General features: G+C 34.6%; 1 non-coding gene across 1 annotated transcript; it reads left to right on the top strand.

Annotated features, from left to right (window-relative positions):
* Nucleotides 1–9,116: 9,116 nt before the first annotated feature.
* On the top strand, nucleotides 9,117–9,283 carry LOC112313818 (U1 spliceosomal RNA). The gene has a single exon (XR_002975737.2). It is a non-coding gene; the product is annotated as a U1 spliceosomal RNA (small nuclear RNA).
* The last annotated feature ends 7,963 nt before the right edge of the window (nucleotides 9,284–17,246 follow it).

Raw genomic sequence — 17,246 nt, 5'->3', positions numbered from 1 at the left:
TTCAAGAAACTTGGAGTAGAGCATATCTAAGGGGGAAAATGTTTTGGAACAAATCGATACGGAAATGACATAGCTGAAAAGAAGAAGCATAAGAACTGATAGTTATCTCCTTGAGTCACAATTTCTTTGCTAACGTGTTGCTAATCAAAAAACTAACCTGAGCTTATAAAGAGAGGCTTTATTTGAAAGTGCAATCGGAAAAGCCGGCATTTGTGCCACCTGTCACCTACCAGACACAGCAAGCAGAGACAGGGACTGAATCTTTCTGGACGCTTTATTCAGTTGGTCAGAAATCTGAGAAGGTAGATTTATACCCTAACAGATCATCTTAAATTACATTTTAGACCAACCCTTTTTATACGGAGAAGAAAAGTATGGGTAAGGGGTCTGGAATTCAGGGAAAAAGTTAATCAAATAAACTGCTGCAGCATTCTTTCCCGTGTGTCCTGGGCGTGGTCTTTATCTGCGCCCTGGGCGGTGGGTGGACTTCTCACTCTGGAGCACAATGGCTCAGATACCAGCTTGACTGCTTGCAGTCCTCCTGGGGCATAAAGATAGAACAGTTTAGGGTCTCCTGGAGTCAGGGTGGGACCTACCTTCAGTTCCTGGAACAATAGCTTTTTCCTCACATTGATTGCTATGCTTATTAGCTATTGCCTGAAACCAAAAGTTTTGCAACATTTGAATCCCCCATCAGAAGGATTATTGGGAGAGGGGAAAAGAGCTTATTGCAATGGGGGAAGGAAGGCAGAGTATTGAAATACAATGGTCTTAACCTTGGCTGTTTTCCAGGATGGCAGGGCTCAGTAAAACTCGGCCTTCTCAGGGTGTTCTTACCTCACAGCTTGTGCTGTGTTATGTGTTCACCCAAGTTGCCCTGACTGAGGAAGGACACTAGAGTCAGGCATAAACCCAGCTGTCTCATATACCCACAGCCCAAACTCACTGGTATCTGGAAAACAGACTTTAGAGAGGTAATGTGAAATAACGCTTTATAGTGAAGAATCATTACTATACCTGAGACTATTTCCATTGGTCCCTCCTGGTCTACTTTCCAATATACTGCTGTACTTACTCTAAAAAACAAAAACTCAGCTGCCACAGGGCTGTCAGACTTCTTGTCCTAAGTTCACCTTTAAAATGGTAGTTCATTCATTTCACTAGAGATGGTATATATTCCATGTGGAAAACTAGGGAAGTACATCAAATTAAAATATGTGAAAATTACCAAAAATCTTATTACCAATAAACAGCTATGTGAGTGTATCACATATATGTGATATTTATATACTTGATGTAATGCTGTGTTTAAAGTTTTGTGTCCTGCTATTTGTCTCTCATGTATTATGTATATGATAAAGTTATTATAAACATAGTTTTAATTTTTGTATACTTTTCTATTTTATATAATAATTCCATATGTGGTTATACCATATTTAATGGCAATAAATATGTCAATGTATTTAGGATATTTGATTTTTTTTATTTCCTAATTTCCTAGTAAAGTAATAATAATAAAAATCAGTGCATAAATATTTGGTTGAATCAGATTATCTCTTAAAGTTATTTTCATGTAGTTATAACAACTACACGCTAAAATATTTCTTTCTGACTTGCCTTCCAAAAAAAGAAGCATTCGAGTATTATTTCAGTACATTTTAATATATTCAAATTTTCTCAATCAAATTTTTAAAATTGAATGCTAAAGTAATATTTCAATATTTACTCTAAATTTCCTTATAATGTTATAAACTTTGTGTTACAACCCTTCAAGGCAGGTCCATGGTATTTGTGCAGATGGAACAATATTCACGGAGCCCTTGGGATGTCTGGCATGCTTTTATTCATGGGTCAGCGAGCCATGGACACTGCAGGCTGCATGTCTATCTGCATGTCTCAGGTCATGGCCCTTGCTCCCCAGAGTGGCACCCATCCTGGCACCTGTCCCCTTGTGTGTCTCTCATCATCATCTCCCCCAGCAGGGAGTCCCCACCTGTTTAAGTACCAGAGGGGAACAAAGCCAGCAAGATGCCAGAAATTCTATAACATAACAGAATTCTGCACATTCGAGCCCGCTTCATGTTATGGAGCACGTTATGGGACCCAGGCTCAAGGCTATGAGAACACTGGTTATCAGGCCCCTCCAAGGCTATAGGAACACTGCTCCTCTTAGCTACCCAGACATCTGGGCGAGGAAGCCAGACTGCCTCCACTTACCCTACAAACATACTAATATCTTATTATTTAATTTGCATTTAATGATGATGTTCAACATATAATTTTCATTCTCTTGGAATTTTAGTCCTCCTTATTTATAGAAAATTTATATTTATTTAAAAAATATATGAGCTTTCCACATTTTTTGTACATCTAGGTCTATTCTTTGATTTAGCCCTTCAAAAAAATTAAAAATTAGAAAAAACATTTAGCCCTTCATGAACTCTTAACATTTATAACCCTTAAAAAAATTCTCTATTTCCTCTCTTTAGTTAAATCTTTCTCTAGTACCCAAACCTCCATTCTGTTGTTCATATGTTAAAAGGTCAGAAAGAGGGGTTCAAAATCTGCTGGCTTTCTAGGGCTCAGTTTTAAAACACTGTTCTTTCAATAATGACACCATTAGTTTGTAATTCTTACTTATCATCCTTATAATCTATGAAAATCCAGGTTCTTACATCTTTTCTTTTTGTTTTTCGTATATCTTTTCAACTGCTTGATAGAACCTTGCTCTTAGCATTTGAGTTTCTGAGAATAATTTTGCTTTACCTTCTGAAATAAATTGAAATGTCAGTTACCAAATAATACCTCTATAAGTTTCTTTAATCCAGAGTAAATGCCTTTACTCTGTTTTCATATCTTATGAAAATGCTTATCTTCTGAGCTCTTGTGCTTAGAACAATGTGTGTCATAGAATAGTTATTAATCTTTTAGGAATAGATTAATATATCAAGCATATTATAACCTGTTGTGTTCTTTGTAATTGTGTGTTTATATCAAAAACAACATATTCACAATCCTTTTAAATTTTAGATCATGAGTTTATTAAACATAAAGGCCAGGGTTTTTTTTTCATACAATGCATGTAATAAATGTTTCTACCTACCATGAGGACAGACATACATGTAATCAACCTGTGACACAGGTAAGCTAATGTTGGAATTAGTCACTCAAGGTTAGCAGAAATTCACACAAGAAGTATTAACAAATCCACACAGAACATCTGAAACTATAGTTAAGGAGGGGGAAAGTCATCATCTTTGGTTTAAAGCTACATTTCTTTAGTTGACTCTTGGTTAGCAATTAATAGTATATTGGAACAAAAGGCTAATAAGTAACATTGTAATGTTATCCTATTTTCAGCCTAGTTTCATAGAGTATTTTCAAATTCTCCACTGCTTTTTGAAGTAGCTACCATGAGTCCACTGGCACTCTACCGACTGAATTTAAGGGGCCTTTTATCAGAAAATGTGTGTAGCTTCAGACATGGGCATACAAACATTTGGACTCTTTGAAGATATGATTTAGATAGTTTTCTACCAAATTATATTAACTACAGGAAACATAGTTAACAATAAAGCTAATAAATGACACATACTTGATCAAAGATAAACTGTGTAAACAAATTTCCTGTTATAAAAATAGTCACAGGGATGTAAAGTACTGCATAGGGGGTATAGTCAGTAATATTGTAATGACTACGTAAGATTCCAGATGGGTAGCAGATTCATTGGTGTTACCACTTTATAAGGCATATAAATGTCTATTTATATGTTGTACACCTGAAACTAACACAATATTGTATGTGAACTACAATTGAAAATTAAGAAAAGGTAAACAGCATAAAATAGTATTCAAAATTAATCCAGATAATTGCTTAATGAATATTCTGAATATTTAAAATGATGCATTGCATTTTGTCTCCATTGTCTACAATGAATCATAATATTAAGGTAAGACATGTGTGCACTCTAGTTGGTACCGTATTTTGCTATTCTTGAGGTATATTTTGTAATGAAATGCTACAGAGCAGTTGAGTATAATTTTTTCCATAATGGGAATAGCAAAACATCTTCCCTGTTAGCCAATAACAAACAATATTCATATCAAAATGAACCTATTAAAGAAAAAAGTGTAGCTTCTTTTACATACTTTTATAGCAGTTTGATCATATTTTGGCATAAACAACCCTGAAATAAATCTAGTATATGTCTCAACGGAAAGTGTTAAAGCTGAATAAAAAATTGCACGAATCCAGTTTTATCATGCACAATTTTTAAAACGATGCTCAAAATTATACAGAACTATGCTGCTTAGGCATTTCTTTAATGAATTGGAGTGAATGATAGTGCTTTCTTATAAACAAACAGGCACATAGAAACAGTAAAATCGAAAGGAGGATTCAGAGAATTGCATTATGCTAATCCCAAGAAAGTCATTCTTGTGATGTAGTACAAGAACAGTCTATATCCCATTCACTTCAAATATGAAAATACACTGCAGAGGCCATTCAGAAGTTACTGTTACTTCAGAGTATATTCAGCAAATCAATGTAATATGCATTCGCTCTTCTGGCAATGTGGGCTGTCAGAGTTCCTAAACTCCACCAATTCATCTAGAAGAGACAACAATTTGAGGTGTGTGTGTTTTTTTTTTTTAATAAACGTTAAATTGTGAACTCAGAGTTATAGTCTCATGCATAGGATATTAAACAGAGAAGAATGCATAGATACATTTATTAAAATTTTATATAGCTTTGTTATTGAACTTACTTTTAGGTTTTTTTTTTTAATTTTAAAAAGAAACACTCCAAATATTTCAATGCCTTTTCTTTAAAGATTTTATTTATTTATTTATTTTAGAGAGAGGGGAAAGGAAGAAGAAAGAGAGAGAGAGAGAGAAACATCAATGTATGGTTGCCTCTCACATGCCCCCCACCGGGGACCTGGCCCACAACCCAGGCATGTGCCCTGACCAGGAATCTAACTGGAGACTCTTTGGTTCACAGCCTGCACGCAATTCACTGAGCTACACCAGCCAAGACTCAACTTACTTTTAAATATCAGTGTTACATGCTATATTTAATGGAAAATACAACACAGAAATAGCTTAATAAATATTAATTTTATTAAAGGGAATGTGTTACCAATTAATGAAGTTTTCCTTTGATAAATTTTATAATGTCTGATTTTAAATATATTACTATGTATTTTATGGGACCACCAAGATAATTTTAAGGTATAACATGTCTTAAGTAGGTGAATGTTTTAATTATTTGATAATTGAAGTTTGATTCCTCACTCAATATAATGCTAAATATAAAATTTTGTTATAATTAACATGGGTTATCTACATAGATGCATGCTGATCTAAAATAGTAAAAATACTCAAGTCCTGTTGGTTGTAGCAGAAAGACATGTGTTTAATCAAAAAAAAAAATTTTTTTAACGAGGATTTTATAGCCAAATACACTTAGAGTATTATGTGAGGTCAAGTGCCAGACTGTCTTCAATCAGCTTTATACTTTAATAATTTATTTTGTAAATACCTTTTAGAATCACATTAGAAATTAAGCTCAAACCATTTTATTGAGAGTCAAATATTCTAATCATTTGGATAGGAAAAATCTTTTAAAACTTACTTTCCTAGAATTCTATTTTTTCCCTGAATTGGTATTATGAAATGAGATCTATTGGTTAAGGTGATGTTTTTCATATAGAATGCTGAATGTGAATATATTCTATAGAACTAATGGGTTAACAAGGTAAAGGGATTAAGAAAAAACTAACTTATAAACACACATACACAAAAACACACAAATTAATATATTCTAAAGAACCAGAATCCTGTATGTAAACTCTATTCTATCTAATCCTAAATATGTGATCTTGAAAAATTTTAAAAAGCCTTGGCCCTGGCTTAAGTGGCTCAGTGACTTGAGAGTCAGCTTAAAAACCAAAGGGTCACTGGTTCGATTCCCATTCAGGGCACATGCCTGGGTTGTGGGCCAGGTCCCCAGTTGGAGGTGCACAAGAAGCAACCACACATTGATGTTTCTCTCCCTCTCCTTCTCCCTCCCTTCCCCTTTGTCTAAAAATAAATAAATAATCTTTATAAAAATTAAAAAAATTACACTATATCAATATATTCCAGAAATATATTGAAATCCAGAGTAATTCCTTGAAATCCAGAGTAATAATAGAAACTTTTTAATAGGATTTTTTAATGTATAACTTTCAAAAGGTTAAAAAAGCATAACTGAATCTCATACTCACCAATACAAAATAAACATTTGTCAAAGTTGATATTTAACTCACTATTTAATAATGGAAGCAGCAACATGTTATGAAAGTCTAGAGGGCATTTAAGTATGTATATGGAAATAGAGATAGAGATAGATATTAAATCTGATAAATTAGTGGGTAAAATGCAAAACTGACTAATGTTTAAAACCCATAAAGCATAATATTTAGGATTTTGTGCTCTACTCAATGGATATTATTTACTTCTCTCTAAGGCAAAAGTCAACAATTCTCCCTCTGCCTCTAGAGGGTTGAAAATCAGTAAATAAATCCAGCACTGCATTAAAAGACTATCCACTCATCTCTTTTACTGATGTCCAAGTTGTGGGTACTTTTATTACAACAGTTTCTCCCGTTGTGATCAGAATCTCCAAAGATTATTCTTGATCACAACACAAACTGTTCTTGTTAGATCTGGCCTGGTTATTTGTATAGATTACATGGGAGTGTTACTTAACTCAATAAGCCTTCTTGAATTTGTTCTGTAAATCAGACTTGAACAGTTTGGGCAACCAATAATGTCAAATCATTAACCTCTGTGCATAAAGTTTCAAAGGTATCATTGATTGACTCTGAAAATTATATGATTCATTCTTCATTTCTGAGGTTGAGGAGCCAAGCCCAAGACACATTGTCCATCAGATCTTAACTGTTAATCTATATATTTGGGTAAATTTCTCTTAAATTGAGATGCTTTATGATTTGTTAAGGTCCCTAGATTACTAGTGATCATTTTTTTAGTAAAAAAAAAAAACAATCTTTGAATTCTAAAACTGAGAGACTAAAACTTTATAATCCAGATAGTCAGATTTCTTGGTAAGATATTATAGAATTTTGCTCCAAATATTATTTATCCCTATTCCTTAATATGAGTTTGTCACACCTGATTGAATGCATTTTTTTTCAAGTGTAATACTCCAAGGTTAGCCTTGATTGCACTATTGACTCGATCCAATTATACCCTGGTGACACAGAGGACAGAGTCACGCTGCATCTGTTCAAGTAATTGATTACCGTTGTAAGTGAGAAAACAAATACGACCTCACCTTTAACTGGGACATAATCAAGAGAAAAGCAAACAAAATGTAACCAGAAACATTGAAATTAAGAACAATCTAACAATAGCCAGAGGGGAAGGGGGAGGGGACAGTGGGGAGAGGGGTTTTCACGAACTACTATAAAGGACACATGGACAAAACCAAGGCAGAGGGTGGAAGCAAGGGAGGGAGGTGGGTTTGGATGGGGTGTGGGGGAGGGAGGGAAAATGCAGACAACTGTAACTGAACAACAATAAAATAATTTTAAAAAAAGAAAACAACAGAAATACTTGTGTTTGGTTTTTGAGGGGATAGTGGGAATCAGATATAAATTCAGAATGGCTCATTTCATCTTTAAAGAACATAATCTTCTAAACTGTGGATTAGAGATATCTTAAAAATAAAAAAGAGCATTTTCATATATCATGCAAAATAGAACATTAAAAATACTGCCCATAGTATTTTGTGGGGTTCACTTCTGAACAAAACAGAAAATGAGGGCCTGGATTTACCCTCCCACATGAAACACTCTTTCGAGTGTTGTCTGTATTTTTATCCAAACAACGTATTTTCAAAACTGGTTTTAGAATTTGGTCAATTGTCAGCTCAAGACATTGATCCTGGATCAAGGAAAACCAAATAGAACCCTATGAATGTTCTAGGTACGCCTAACGCAAGCAACTCTCCAGGACGTGGAGGCTCAACTGTAGACGGAGAGGTCAGAGTGATGTGATTACTTGGTGCAAGGAACTAACAACATTAACAAGGAACAAGTAGCATTTAGAGGCTGAGAGGTGCAAAGTAACAGAATTTCCCCCAGAGACCCCAGGAGGCAGGCTGCCCTGCTGACATCTTTACTTAAGTCACTGAGACCCAGTTTGGACTTCTGACATCCAGTATTGAAAAATAATCAATTTGGGGTGTTTTAAACCACTACATTTGTGCTAATTTGCTATTGCAGTAATAAAAAACTAATATAAATCTTATGGATCAAGGCATATAATGTTCACTCTCCTGTCATATCTTTTATAACTCGCTGTATTTCCTCAAGTTTGGTCTTCCATTATATTCTTTCATATTCTGAGACAACCTGTGTTTACACTTTAGGACAAAACTATTTATTCTACCCTAAAAAAAAAGTAAAATTATTTCCTTCACCTTGCATGCACGGTTCATTTTTCTGCCACTGTTGCTCTAACTGTACTCCAAACTACCTATATGAATATTTTTTAATCAAAGTATCTAACTTCTAATTCACAGAGAAAAGTGGGGGGGGGTTGTAGATAGCTCAGAATGTGTCACAATCAAATATTTTAGCTTAAAAATGTATTTTAACACAACTTTTTATAGACACACATAACTCCCTTATACCTTTTTTAAAATGGAAAAAATGGGCAGACTCATTAACATGACTAAAAGGGAAAAGCTCCTCTAGAATATAAAAATGAGATAAGAATATATGTAAACTGAAATATATGCTTCAAAATCAATGTTTTATTATTCAATTTTTCTAAGAAACTATTCAAATATCCAACATTTTTAGTAATTTTCTCAATTTAATAACCCAAAATTTTAAGTTACCTAAAGATCTTAGAAATAGTTTACACTGACAAATAAACTGGGTATATAAAAGCTTTTATTATAAACATTAAATTATTATAATTAATCTTTTCACTTGAAACAAACACAAATTTTTTGTAAGTGAATAAAATGTACATGTTATTAGCCTCAAGAAAAAAACCTGTAGCTATTAAGTATTTTTTAAAACACACAAAATTTTATGCTTACCTGGCAGAGGAGATACCACAATTGTGAAGGTGGTTTTCCCAGGGCGAGGCTCACCCATTGCATTCTGGGTGTGCTGGCAATTCTCAAAATTTCCCTAAATGTGAGAAACTCGAGTGCACAATTTGTGGTAGTGGGGGACTGTGTTCACGCTCTCCCCTGAATGAAAAAAAGAAGAAAAAAATGCCACACAAAATTATTATAACAGTCTTAAGATTTACCTTAACTATGAACATAGATTCTGAAAATGTTTCTAAGCTAGCAGTTCCTCTAAGGATTGCTTTTTTTTAAAAAAAAAAAAAAAAACCTCTGTATATTTAAAGTACTAAGATTTGGTTTCCCTATTCTATGAGAATTTGAGAATATTTTAGTTATTTAAACATTTATTAATATCTATAAATACATAAAATAAAGCTCCTTTCATTTAAGTAGGCAAGCAGTTCACACACAAAAAAGCAAATCTTTTCTCAAGTACAAACATGCAGAGTCCCAGACACACAGTCCATATTTTCAGTTCTACAATATTATCCACAGGTGATTTTGAAATGCAATAATTGTCTCCATCTCAAGGGCTAATTTCTTTCCTAGTGGATAAAAAACAGTTAATTGATCTGATCTCATAAATAGACAAACAAAAAGACCAACACACTGGATTCTTTGCCATCTTTTACTCAACTAAGCATTGTTCTAAATTGTTTGTCCTACAGAGTTCACCAAATGATGAGATCCTAAAACCAAACCCCAGTCATTGCTACCATCAATGGAATAAGTTATTAACAAGAGTGTGACTCAAAACAAAAACCAAAACAAACAAACAAGAAAAATCAGGGAACAGAGCAGGGCAAAGTGCTGTTTTTCTTTCTTCTTGAAATGTTCTGAAATTCTCTGTGGCTCTCTGGGAGCCAAGAAAGAAAGAAAGAGACAAATAAACGAATCTGCCTTCACTGAGCAGCCCCAGGAGGTGCAATCTGGGAAACCCTTCGTTCTCCTTGTGATTCTCAAAGTTCTTCAGCAAAAGCAACAGTTTGTCCTCTGGACTATCACTTCAGCATTTTTGTGGAGACAATGACCTTGGCAAGTAGTGTCTTCCTCAGTCCAGGTCAGGAAACAGATTTATTCTTTATCCTTGAGGATAAATAAGATAATACCTCTCTTCAGATCAAAGACTGGAAAGATTTTCTAGGAGCTACTATACAGTCCACAATTACCTAAAACTGTGTCTCCTCAGCTGATACGAACACGCTGTTGTGGAATTCAGCTGTCTCTGTCTCTGCACTGTCCCAAGGCCTTGGGGATGCGAGGAGCTAGGCGAACATGAAGTTGATGCCGCATGCATTGCTGTAATAAAGTCCTTTCGGCTGACCCAGGAATCTCCTATCTTCTCCTAGTGTCAATGAAACTAAGGCAAACTGAGTAACTTGTTACTTCGCAGGGTAACGTCACACTTCCACAATTCTTGACAGCAGCATTTTTTAACTACTCACTTTCTGAATCCTAAGTCTACTTGTGCATCTTCACAGATGTCAGCATAAGAAATGCGCAAACCTGTAGAGGAGTTTTATAAGAATTTATGTGAGCCTAAACGGATTCCAGTTGCCAGGAAGCAAGCTATAAAACGTTCTGAAGAATAATAGTTTTGTGGGGTTTTTATGCATTTGAAATTAAGGAGGGAACTTAAGGAAGATTACATGAGGGTGGGAAAAAGCAAGAAGGAGACTGAATTATAAGAATATGTGCTCTCTTAAGGAGTATAATTATCTGGCATTTCAAAGGTATGTTAACCTAGGAGCAGAAGGCCAGTGGACAGGGCTGGCTTTAAGTCCTGGCCGGGTAGCTCATTTGGTTAGTGCATCATCACAATACACCAACACTGCAGGTTCCAGCCCCGGTCAGACCACATGTAAAAAGCAACCCAATGAATGCATAAATGGGTGCAACAACAAATCCAGTGTTTCTCTCTCTCAAAAATCAGAAAAAAAAAAACCCATTAAAACCGTTCACTAAAAAAAAGTTATAGGTCTGAATTGTGACTATCCACCATGACCTGCCCAGTTAGGAATTTATAATTTATTACAGCACCACTTTTTTCTCCTCCCAGATGATCTCCAAAACTTATAAAGCATATGTTTCAAAAGTTTTTAAAAAACATAACTCTCCTACCAACATGGAATGAACATATGTCAAGGATATTCTTTAATTTATAAATGAACGGATAAGTTACTGTGACTACTTCAAACAGCATCTGAGAAGGTAGTTATAGAAAAGTAAAATTGCTTGGTTGGATACAAAACTGGTTAATTTTCAAATGGAACAGAAATAATAACTTTGATTCTCTACCAGAACAAAAGGGTCAAGATAAACTGTCACTAAAAAGCTGTAAAATACTTCAACAAATAGTCTATTCCAGCACTGCACTGAAAGAGCGCTCGCTCATCTTTTGCCTGTTCCCATGTTTCAGATGATGTTCCTCACCTGTGGTCGAGAGGGTTCCATAGATTAATATATTTAAAGCTCTTAGGATAGTTCTCGGCACAGGACGCCATGCTCTGTACATGTTAGTTATTATTTTATTTGTTCATTTATATGTTTTTGGAAAACCAAGTATAAATATTTCTGTTCTTCTAGGCAGGAAATTATTAAAGCTGAATTTTCCCTTATCCATGGCCCTACCTATAGATGGTCATCGATAATGCATTCCCTCCACACAGTCATAACTAAGTACTATCAAAATCGTAGGCCACCTTTATTCCGTTTTCCATTCTTATTTTGCCACTCAAGCTTTGTGTGTTAGGAGCACTATTAAAATCATGTTGCAGTAGAATTACTAATGAATTCCTCTTAATCATGGTTCCCTGAAGTCCCCATTGTATACAAGGTGGGACAAAAGTAGCTTTACAATTGTAAGTATGCAAACACAGTTTATTCTTATATTATCATTTATTAGTTATTATATTATTTTCCACATGAACTGTAAACCCACTTTTGCCCCACCCTCTATAATGAATTAACTTCTATGCAGCTAGAAGTTACTAGCTATATGCCATTCTCGGGAAATGGAGAAAATAGTCACTAAAATCAGCTCAGCAGTTTTTCATCCTCCTGAGGAAACTTGATGGAGAAAGGCTGGAGCTGGACCAGCAATAACAACATAAGTAACCCCCACCAGCTTGTTAGAAACCTAACATCTCAAGATCGACCTCACACCTACTGAGTCAGAACCAAAATTTTATGCAGAAAGAAGGGAATTCACATGGGTATTAAACCTTTTCAAGTGCAGCTCTAGAGCATCCATCTTTAGGTGGATGCTAGAGGGTAAATCAGCTAAGAGATGGTTTATGTAGTGGTTACTTGTGAGGCCTCTGAAGACTGATGACTTTGGTTTAAAACCTGGTTCTTCCATTTAGTAGTTTTGTGACTTCTGCAAGATAAGTCACAAAACCCTTTCATACTTTCGTATCTTCATCTGTAAATTGGGTATCAAGATACTATTTAAAAATTCATGGGGTTGTAGAGTGGACTTTTACATATGTCAATGGTTTATATCAGCACCTGGCCCATGGTACGCTCTTGATAAATGAGAGCTATTGTTATTTATATCTATGTCTTGGAGACTTTTTTATGGCTTTACTCACATTCAACAGTTGAATATATTTTAATTACTCCTTCATCTCATACTAAAATATTCAAAGATTTCAAAATTAGTTATCATCTGATAAATTATGTTTATTTTCATTTCAAACTTTGGTGTTATGTGATTTTCAGTTATTATAATATTTATCTGTTTGAATTAGTATGTTTATATGCACCATACCGCAAAACTCAGAATCCCAAAATAAGAGAATTAATGAGATATTTAATCATTATATCTATGAAAGAAGAAAAATTGGCACTCTGAAATAACTTAGTCCAAGTGAAAAATTAACTGTAGCCTAGGGAATATGAAAGTAAATTCAGACTGGAGACAGTTTCGTCTGTAAAGCTTCGTAAGCTGACCGATTCTTGGCTGCTGCTGCAGGGATGCCACGGAGCCATAAACATAGGCGGGAGTGTTTTTCAAAGAAGGCTCCTATTCTTGTAGAACTAGGCAGAAAATAACTTCTTAGTCTAGAAGGAATTTCTCCACCTTTACATCCATTATACTGTGCTCATATCTCTCTTAATGTTCTTTTTGCTATCTTTTGCTGGATCACTTATTCTTCTATTTTCCTTAAAATTTAATATTACATATGTACTCAAAATAAAAAGTAATCATATCCATCTCCAATTCTTCTCAGTCCCTCTCTTTTTTCTTTTAAATTACTTGCTAATTTCATCAATGAGATTAAATAACAGACTAATGTGCCATTACTTCATTGACCATTTTAGAACTTTAGTTTTATTTTCACCTCAATATAGTTAATTTTTATTGTTTATTATCTATCTTTACATATTAAACTTAAGTCCAGGAAAAGCAGAAATGTGAATTTCTTTTTTTTTTTACTGCTATATTATGTGGTAGAATAGCTTAAGGAAATTCTTTCATGGTATGATAATAAAATTTGTATAATATAGAGTATTAGAGATGTTCCTTTTACATTTAAGTCATAACTCATCTTGGATTTATTTTTGTAAGCAAAATGAGCTAGAGTTTTACTTTTTTAAAATTTAAAGATAAATATGAAGTCCCAAATTAGGAAGGGTCTGAGAAATTATCCTATTTGTAAGTTAACAGTTATCCTTCTACAGTTAAATGCACACACACACGCAAATCACACCATTTACTCTCATTGCATATTAGCAGCACTTGTTCATCACACCAACTGCCCCACAAAGTGATTTGATGAGGCTCAGATGTACTTGCTGTGTGGGGTTTGCTCCATACATGCTGTGTGGGGTTTGCTCCACAGGAGAGGAACCTTAAAATTAATGAGGCTCAAGTCTTATATAGAGCAGCTGTCAGATCTGTCCCTTTGCTTCTCTGGGAAAAAAATAGAGAACTTTGCTCTAGAATATAAACAAATCATTTTTGGAAAGGGGAAATATTTCTAGGTCTATTACCTTTGGAAATTGTGCAAATGGATCCAAGGAAATCGAGTCTTTAAATCTCTCCTGAGCAATTGACTACCTCTAATTTCCAAAGCGTGTTTGTCATTCAATGATAAAGCCTAGACTGTGCTGAAATGTGAAAGTGGTCATGGAGCATTGTGTCCCAACATTAATTTCTCTCTTAACATAATTTAGTGAATAGGTATTCCTTCCAGGGTTCTGCAAAGCAAATTGGTTGTATATCATATATTCATATGAGCATGGATCTGTTCTAGATACCCTAATCTATTCAACAGCTTTATTTCTTTTTTATATTTCTACATTAGTACTTTAATTTCACATTATTCACATTAATGCAATCAAATTTTATAAAGTCCTTATGACCTTATGACAAACCATGTTACCTGAAGGAAGGGACAAGTTGCCCTGCATTTGATTTCTTTTCTGGGATTATCTTGATTATTTTTGATGCTTTGCACTTCCAAAGAATGTTTAGAATTAGTTTGTTGAGTACAATGAATAATCCTTTTGGGAATTTTGTTGAAGTTGAATTGAATCTATGAATCAATATTAGGAGAACTGATGTCTAATGATGTGTAATTACCTTGTTTATAAGCATCACATATGTTTTCATTAATATTAAAATATTCAAAATATAAATAAATTATATGATAAGTTAGACCAATGTCTCAACTCTTTATCATTAATAAAGGATATAAAAAAATTGAAGCTTATTCATTCAATTAATTTCACTATCTGACAGTGAAAAGAATACACTACAATTACCTGCCTGCACATAGTTTAATCTCAACATATAATTCTGAACAAGTACTATAAGTGTCTGAGGAAAAAAATTTTTTTCTAAAAAAAATTATAAAATTTTAGTATGATTATGTACCATGCCATATATGGGACAAATTTGGTAATTCTGGCGAGTCTAGTTCTAGATTAGTTTTTGACCTGGTATTTCCCTTAACTAGTCCTCAAGTAAGGGAACTTGACAATACCATAGTTCATCATAGACTCACCTAGCAATTGAGATGACCACCTGTATTAACTTAATGGCTTTATCCAGTGGAAAAACAAACTTTTCATATCTTTATGATAGAAGACAAGTTTTTTAATAAAGATTTTATTTATTCAATTTTAGGGAGAGGGGAAGGGAAGGAGAAAGAAAGGAAGAAAAACATCAATGTCTGGCTGCCTCTTGTGCACCCCCTACTGGGGACCTGGTCCACAACCCAGGCATGTGCCCTTACTGGGAATCAAACTGGTGACCCTTTGGGTCACAGGCCAACACTCAATCCACTGAACCACACCAGCCAGGGCAGGAGGCAGTTTTACAATGTGGAGCAAAGAGTCCACTGAAGTTATGCTCTTCCCCTCCTGCAGAAACTGGGGATGAGGGTCCTAGCTCCCCTGACATTTACTTTTCAAAGAGAAGCCTCCTGGGTTCTTGAAAAAGGCATCCTTGGGTCACAAAATGGACAACGCCAGTGGGAAAAAGACCCCTGTAGTCTTCAAACTAAATTATATTCATTTCAAAGAGATGTAAAACTGCTTACATTACAAGGAAATGTAAGGAAAATACTTCAAGATAAAGGAGGAGAAGAAAATCTCTGCCTTATTTTTAACAAAGAAAATTAAGCCTCTTATCAGTAAAATATGAGATTCCCAGATAAGTTTGAATTATTGGGTAAGTGTTATATTTTTAGTGTGAGTATGTCTCATGGTATATGTGGAACAAATTTGGTGAATCTGTCAATCTGGTTTCAGATTCATTGTTGACATGGTACAGAGGAGGACATCTCTACTAAAGTTTCTCCAAGTTCACTCAGCTGTAAAAGGCAGAAGGTCTCATGAGCACATCCAGAAGATTCCAAAATTTTACACAGAAAGCATTAAGGCTTTGCTTGTCCACTCAAGCCTCATGTGTAAGTGCTCTGAGACACAGTGATTCTTAAGAGGAGAAGGCGAGTGAAGACAGGTAGGACCTGGTAGGAGACTGCAAGGTACTCCACACAAAGAACCTCATGCAAATAATAAAAAAATGTAAAAATCTTTTCAGATACAGATCTTAGTAGGTTAAGGAAGGGGCTTGAGATCAAACAAAAAAATTAATTAAACAATTGTTACAGATTAATTTTAAATATGCACACCTATTTCATACTTTGCAGCTATTCAAATCCAAAGAGAATATGTAAGATGGAGGATTAAGAAAGAAACCTAATAATTTACTAACAGCCCATCTCAGGCTAAGCATAGTTCATATAGTTTATACTTGTTCTTCGATATGCAACTACAGTTGCTGTTTGCAGACCTCAATCGCTTAAACTCACAATTATTCTCAAACTTCAATGAAAAACTCTTATTCCATTTGTAATTATAGTGCCTTACCTCACTTATCTCAGCAATTGTTACTATTTCTTTAAAGTTAAAATCCCCTGGCACTTGCGCCCCTTCTATGAATATTGTAACCTAAGGTCTTGTGAATACTTTTCTTATATGGTTTTCTTTGTAGTCTTGTTTCTTAGATTCATATTATTCATTTGCTGAGATACTGAATGGTTATTCTTTTGAGATTTGTATACACTTTTTGTTAAAAAGGAAACTATTGTCACCCTAAAACATTTTCTAGACTAACAAATGAAAACTTTTGGCTTCCTTATTCTCTTTAGCAGACCATGTAAAGAGTAGATTGTGGGACCATCACTACATCTCCCAAAGGAAACCTTCAGAAATCTCAGTAGGATAGTAGCTGAATTAAGCTGCCATGGGAAGAAAACACTGTAGTATATAAATCATCACTTATATTTCCCAGTTAAGTATGTACGCATGCAATACATGCATTCAAATCTGGCCAGGAATGCTGAAGTTGGTTGAAATGTTTCCATGCCTCAACAACCTACACATTAAATTGATTGATCACTTAAACCATCTCCTCCTTCCTTTGATCTTCCATCATCTGCTGGAGTGCCTGATGACTGACATCACCAGCAGGAGTATATCACTAGGCAGGCAGCTAGCCTAGAGAAATGGAAACAGGAAACAAAAACCTGTCTGTCAAATAGACGTGATCAAAAAATGATATTTTATAGGC

Source organism: Desmodus rotundus, chromosome 13, assembly GCF_022682495.2.
Source record: "Desmodus rotundus isolate HL8 chromosome 13, HLdesRot8A.1, whole genome shotgun sequence".
Taxonomy (NCBI): Eukaryota; Metazoa; Chordata; class Mammalia; order Chiroptera; family Phyllostomidae; genus Desmodus; species Desmodus rotundus.
Note: the sequence above shows the minus strand (reverse complement) of the source record. Positions and strands in the feature narration are given on the sequence as shown.